Raw genomic sequence first — 6,442 nt, 5'->3', positions numbered from 1 at the left:
GCCAGTGTCCTATACAAAGAGCACATTGGGACACAGACTCACAGATGGAAAGCTGTGTGAGGACACAGGGAGGAAAAATCCACCCGCAAGCTGAGGACAGAGGCCTCAGGAGGAACCAACCCTGCTGACACCTTGAGCTTAGATTTCCAGCTTCCAGAACTGTGAAAAACTAAGTGTCTGTTGCTAAGCACACACCCCCACCCAGTCCATGGCACTCTGCTGTGGCAGCCCGGGCAGACTGTAACCTCCCTAATCCTCATACTCTTATCGAAGCCCTGCAGTCACTTTTCTGCCCACTCAGATCCTGCTACTGATCCTCAACATCTTAACATTTCATCCAAAAAGAGAAGATAAACATCATGTCATCCTCCCTTCTCATTTGAACTCCTTAACCTCTAGTCTAATCTACAATTAGCACCTTACGTTATTGTGTGCTTTCTAATTCCTAAATTCTCTGGGCCACTATAATATACACTGTCCAGGCCACCATTTATTAGCATATGTCTTGTCCCCTGGGACAGCTCTTGAGAGCAAGGACCTGCATCCAAGTCCTTCCCTTGTTCTCACCTCACCTAGCACAGCACTCAGCTGGGTACTCTGAGTAGTCAAACCTATACTTGTTTGCTTTGAAATTGTATTTGATGAATTCTTCATTTAAAATCTATCTCTTGGGATCCCTGTGTGGCTCAGCAGTTTAGCGCCTGCCTTCGGCCCAGGGCATGATCCTGGAGTCCCCGGATGGAGTTCCACGTCGGGCTCCCTGCGTGGAGCCTGCTTCTCCCTCTGCCTGTGTCTCTGCCTTTCGCTCTCTCTCTCTCTCTGTCTCTGTCTCTCATGAATAAATAAATAAAATCTTTTAAAAAAAATAAAATAAAATAAAATCTATCTCTTACTGATCACTAAAATTCCACTTTCCCTCAATAACTCAAAGCCCATTCATGGTTGGAAGTAAAGTTGTGGAGAAATATGAGTGTCCCTTTATTTTAAAAATCCATTTCCCCAGGAGCACCTGGATGAAATGCATAGTTGGTTAAGCATCCAACTCTTGGTTTTGGCTCAGGTCACGATCTCAGGGTCTTGAGATTAAGCCCCGAGTCAGGCTCTGGGCTCAGCACAGAGTTTACTTGAGTTTCTCTCTCCCTCTGCTCCTCCTCCCTCCTTCTAAAATAAATTTTTAAAAATCCATTTGTCCACAGCAACATTTTTCTAGATATGTCTCCTAAGGGAAAAGAAACAAAAGCAAAAACAAACTATTGGGCATACACTAAAATACAAAGCTTTTGCACAATAAAGGAAATCATCAACAAATGAAAAGGTGACCTATTGAATGGGAGAAAATATGCAAGGGATATATCCAATAAGGGGTAGTATTCAAAGTATATAAATTATTTATACAACCAAACCAACACACACACACACACACACACACACACACACACACAAACAATCCAATTAAAAATGGACAGAAAGGGGGATCCTTGGGTGGCTCAGCGGTTTAGCGCCTGGCTTTGGCCTAGGGCGTGATCCTGGAGTCCCAGGATCGAGTTCCACATCAGGCTCCTGGCATGGAGTCCGCTTCTCCCTCTGCCTGTGCCTCTGCCTCTCTCTCTCTCTCTTCCTCTCTCTCTCTCTCTCTATCATGAATAAATAAATAAAATAAATTTTAAAAATGGACAGAAAACCTGAATAGTTTCTCAAAGGAGACTGATGGCCACAGACACATTAAAAGATGCTCAACATCACTCATCATCAGGGAAATGCAAATTAAAACCATGATGAGATAATACCTTACACTTATCAGCATGGTCAGAATAAAAAAGATGAGAAATAACAAGTGTTGGTGAGGATACAGAGAAAAAGGAACCCACGTTGGTGGGAATGCAAGCTGGTACAGCCACTGGGGAAAAGAACAGAATTTCCTCAAAAAAATTAAAAATAGAAATACTCTATGATCCAGTAAATCTACTACTGGGTACTTACCCAAAGAAAACAAAAAGACTAATTCAAAGATAGATATGCCCCCTAATGTTTATTGCAGCATTATTTACCATAGCCAAGATATGGAAGCAACCCAAGTATCCATCCATAGGTGAATGGATTAAAAAAAAAAAATGTGGGATTTATATTGTGTGTACTATTACTCAGCCATAAGAAAAGAATGAGATTGTGCCATTTGCAATAACATAGGTGGCTCTAGAGGGTATTATACTAAGTTAAATAAGCCAAAGACAAATATTATGTGATTTCACTTATATAGGGAATCTTAAAAAAAATAATAATGAATAAACTAACAAAACAGAAACAGACCCATAAATACAGAGAACAAACTGGTGATTGCCAGATGTAGGGAGGGTAGGCAGATAGGGAAAATGGGTGAAGAGGAATGAGAAGTACAGGCTTCCAGTTACAGAATGAATAAATCTCAGGGAGGAAAGGTATAGCTTAGGGAATATACTCGATGGTATTATAATAGTGTTGCACGATGACAGGTGGTGGCTACACTCGTAGTGAATGCAGCAGAAAGCATAGTCTAATCACTATGTTGTAGACTTGAAACTAATGTAACATTGTATGTCAACTATACTTTAAAAAAAAAGAAAAATATAGACAAAAATAAATTAAATTAAATTAAATTAAATTAAAATAAATAAAATAAAATAAAATAAAATAAAATAAAATAAAATAAAATAAAATAAAATAAAATAAAAGCCTGTGTTCAGATTGGAGGTGTTTTAAAGTGTGAAGAGGGAAATAAGAAGCAGCTTTTCCAGCTGGGACCCTGCTAGAGTGGTTACTAAGGAGACCAATTGGCTGTAGGTGCTGTAATTAATCAGTAAATTCTGAGCAGCCAAATACCTGATGGTGAGAGGCTCTTCACTTTGAGAGGGGAAAATTGCTGGGTGGGTGGAGGTTCCAGGAGTTCAATGTGGGAGCCCAGCCATGACTGCCTTCTTCCCTTTATACTTCTTCTATTGAAATTTTCTGGTGGCTATTTAGAGGGTGTCTTTTTTTTTTTTTTAAGATTATATATATTGATTCATGAGAGACACAGAGAGAAGCAGAGACATAGGCAGAGAGAGAAGCAGGCTCCCTGCAGGGAGCCCAATGCAGGACTTGATCCCGGGATCCTGGGATCATGACCTGAGCCAAAGGCAGATGCTCAGCCACTGAGGTACCCAGGCACCCCTGTTTTAAGAGCTTCTAAAGCTGCCTCAAAATGTACCCATCTGAATGGAATAGAGTCTAATTCTTGTAGAATTAGATTGGGTGTCTTCACTGCAAGAGGATGGCAAGCTGGTATGAGCAGAAGTGAACAACCATCACCCCCTAATCACTAGAAATAGGCTATGTGACTTTCCTCCTCAAGGATTTTAATTAATGTATACTGTCAGAAGAACAGAGGGCAGCGGGCAACCCTGGTGGCTCAGCAGTTTAGTGCCGCCTTCAGCCCAGGGCCTGGTCCTGGAGACCCAGGATCGAGTCCCATGTCGGGCTCCCTGCATGGAGCCTGCTTCTCCCTCTGCCTGTGTCTCTGCCTCTGTCTCTAATTAATAAATAAATAAAATCTTAAAAAAAAAAAAAAAAAGAACAGAGGGCAGCTTGCTTCCCTAGGACCAGTTATCACAGCGAGGGAAGCCCGCAGACCTGGACATGCTGATTCAGGGGCAAAGTGCCCAGGAGAAAGCCTTTGCATGATTCCAAGTACCAGGCAATTTGCACCCTTTCTAATTCGCTCTGGCTGTTCCAAGAGGCAAGGTTCTTCTACCCCCAAACAGCAATTGGTTGTAAAGCCCCTTCCTAGATTCATCCCTGCCCTTCCCCTCCAGGCATTATAGGAGACAGCCCATCTGAATCCAAATCCATAGCTTTATTTACCCCGAAGAGAACGTCCAGGTCATTTGGCTCAACTCTTTCATTTGATGACTAAAGAAAGAAAAGTTCAGAGAAGTTGTGACTTCTGTCTTGCTTTTTCTTTACCTCAGCTGCACGGGGATTAAAGCAGTTGGCTACCAAACACTCTGGGAACGATTAGGTGCTCCAAGGTGGGTATCTCATTTAAGATGATTTTCTTACTGGATGTAACAAAAAATCCAAATCGGCTTAAGCAAAACTTGGTAGATTAAAGTTACAAATGGCTCAGGGGTGCCTGGATGGCTACGTCAGTTAAGCATCTGCCTTTGACTCAGGTCATGATTCTTGGGGTCCTAGGTCAAACCCCATGTTGGGCTCCCTGCTCAGCAGGGAGTCTGCTTCTCCCTCTTGCTCTGCCATTCTCCCCCCTCACCGCCCCATTCCTTTTCTCTTTCTCAGATAAATTTTTAAAAGAAAGAAAAGTATCAATGGCTCCAGGGAATGGCCTCTCTCTAGCCACCTGCTTTGTCCTGTGACTTTGTAATCTCCACCCAACCTGACTCTGGACTGCCCTCGTGACTGCCTTAAGCCAGTAAATGCAGCAAAAGCAATGGAGCACCAGTTCCGAACTTGGGCCTCCAGGGATACCTGATTCGGCTTGTTTCCCTGCTTGATTGTACTTGCTTGCGCTTGCACCTCAGCCTTGCTAGGAGACCATGCCAGACCAGCCTGTTGAAGGGATATAAGAGACATGTGAAGGATAAGACACATGCAGGAGAACCAAGTGCCCCCAGGTGACAGCAGCCAACTTCTTGAAGCCAACACGTAGCTGACTGCAGATTCACGAGGAAGCCAAACTGAGCCAAAAGAATCTCCCTGCTGACCCCAGCCTGATATTGCCAATTTGCAGTATCACAAGCCAAATAAAAGATTTGGTGTTTAAGCCTCTGGCTTTGGTGTGGTTTATTATGCAGCAACAGCTAACTGAACCCTGACTGATATTTGAAATTAAATACCTGAGGTTTTTCTCTCTTAAAAATAAGTTGGAGGTTGGAAATCCAGGATTGGTGTGGCATTTTCATAGTCATGAGGGACCCAGAATTCTTCTGTCTCTATGCTTCATCATCTTTAGTCTATGGCTTTCACCCTCAAAGTTGTCTGATGACCCAAGATAGCTACTAGAGCCCCAGCTGTCATATCCATGTTCCAGGCAGGAAGGAAAGAGCATAGAGAAGAGGATTTTTCTGGTTGCACCAGCCCCCTTTAGAAGAGATTTCTTGGAAGCCCCACCCAATGACTAGCAGCTTGATTCTCATTGGCTACCCCTAGCTGCAAGGAAGGTTGGGAAATGTGGCCTTTTAGCACAGCACATTGCCCCCTGGAATAAATTCAAGGGTACTGTTTAGAAAAGAAGAACAGAGGAACGGGTATCAGGGAGGCAACCGAGAACATCTGGCCCAGGATGAGTGAAATCAAGCTCCAGGCCTAGGATCCCCACATAGGGCAGGATGCAAAAGTGACTACAGGTCATGCTAATTTCTCAGTTCCTACTGGGGGCTTTGACCTGTAGTAACAAAGTGTAAGTTTCTAGCAATCTAGATCTAAGTGGAAAATCATGGATATGTTGGTCTCCTGGACCCTTTTGCTGTTGAATACGAATGAAAGGGAAGTTTTATTCTTAGAACTTGTTGCTCTTCACTCGAGGCAGGTGCTTACTTGCTTGCTTTCTAGTTTTTTTATTGAGATGTAATTTACATAACATAAAACTCACTATTTTAAAGGATAGAATTCAGTGGCTTTTAGTATATCCACTATGCTGTGCAACCCTCAGCACTATCTAATTCCAGAACATTTCCATCAGCTCCTCCTCCCAGAAAAAAAGAAAAACACCATGCCATTAGCAGTCAAAGCAGATGCTTTCTTTCATTTTTCACCGCCATTCCCAGGTCCACGAGAGGGCCAGACTTGCCACATGAGAGGGCCCAGCACAACATAGGCTCAAATCGGGATTCTGGAACATTTTTGCATCTTCATGGGAGGACAAAGGAGGAGGTCATGTTGCGATATGTGCAGGGCAAAGAGAGGAGGAGGGATGCACAGGACGCTGGGGATTGAAACCTTGCCTGCCTGGGCTGACCGTGAACCACCTCCCCATGGGCAAGGGAAGGAGGCTCCACACTGAGCAGTGGAGGCATCTTCCACAGCTTCTGACACTCCAAGGCCCTTGGGGGGTGACACCCTAAGGTTCGGCATCAGCTTTGAAAGTACTCTGCTGTGACACTAGGTGTTGACAGGGGATTTTTAGATTCGGTGGGTGTTATTTAATGTGAAATGGATGAGGGGGTTGCAGAACACATTTATTAAGGGTCTCCTGTGTTCCAAATGCAAATGGAATCTCGTTTTTCTACTCAGGAGGTACCATACCCATTTCACAGAAGGAGGACCTGAGGTTCTCGAAGAGCAGTAACTTGCTGTGACAGTAGAGCCAGAGTTTCAGACACTTCATTCTGAGAGTAAGGGCTCAGCATCTTACATTGTGCCCTGCTGTGGGCACCTGTGAAAATGCCCCCGGACCTGACCCGTGGCAGGT

The sequence above is a fragment of the Canis lupus genome, chromosome 25 (genome assembly GCF_003254725.2).
Source record: "Canis lupus dingo isolate Sandy chromosome 25, ASM325472v2, whole genome shotgun sequence".
Taxonomy (NCBI): Eukaryota; Metazoa; Chordata; class Mammalia; order Carnivora; family Canidae; genus Canis; species Canis lupus.
The sequence above is the reverse complement of the archived record's forward strand: the minus strand, read 5'-3'. Positions refer to the sequence as shown.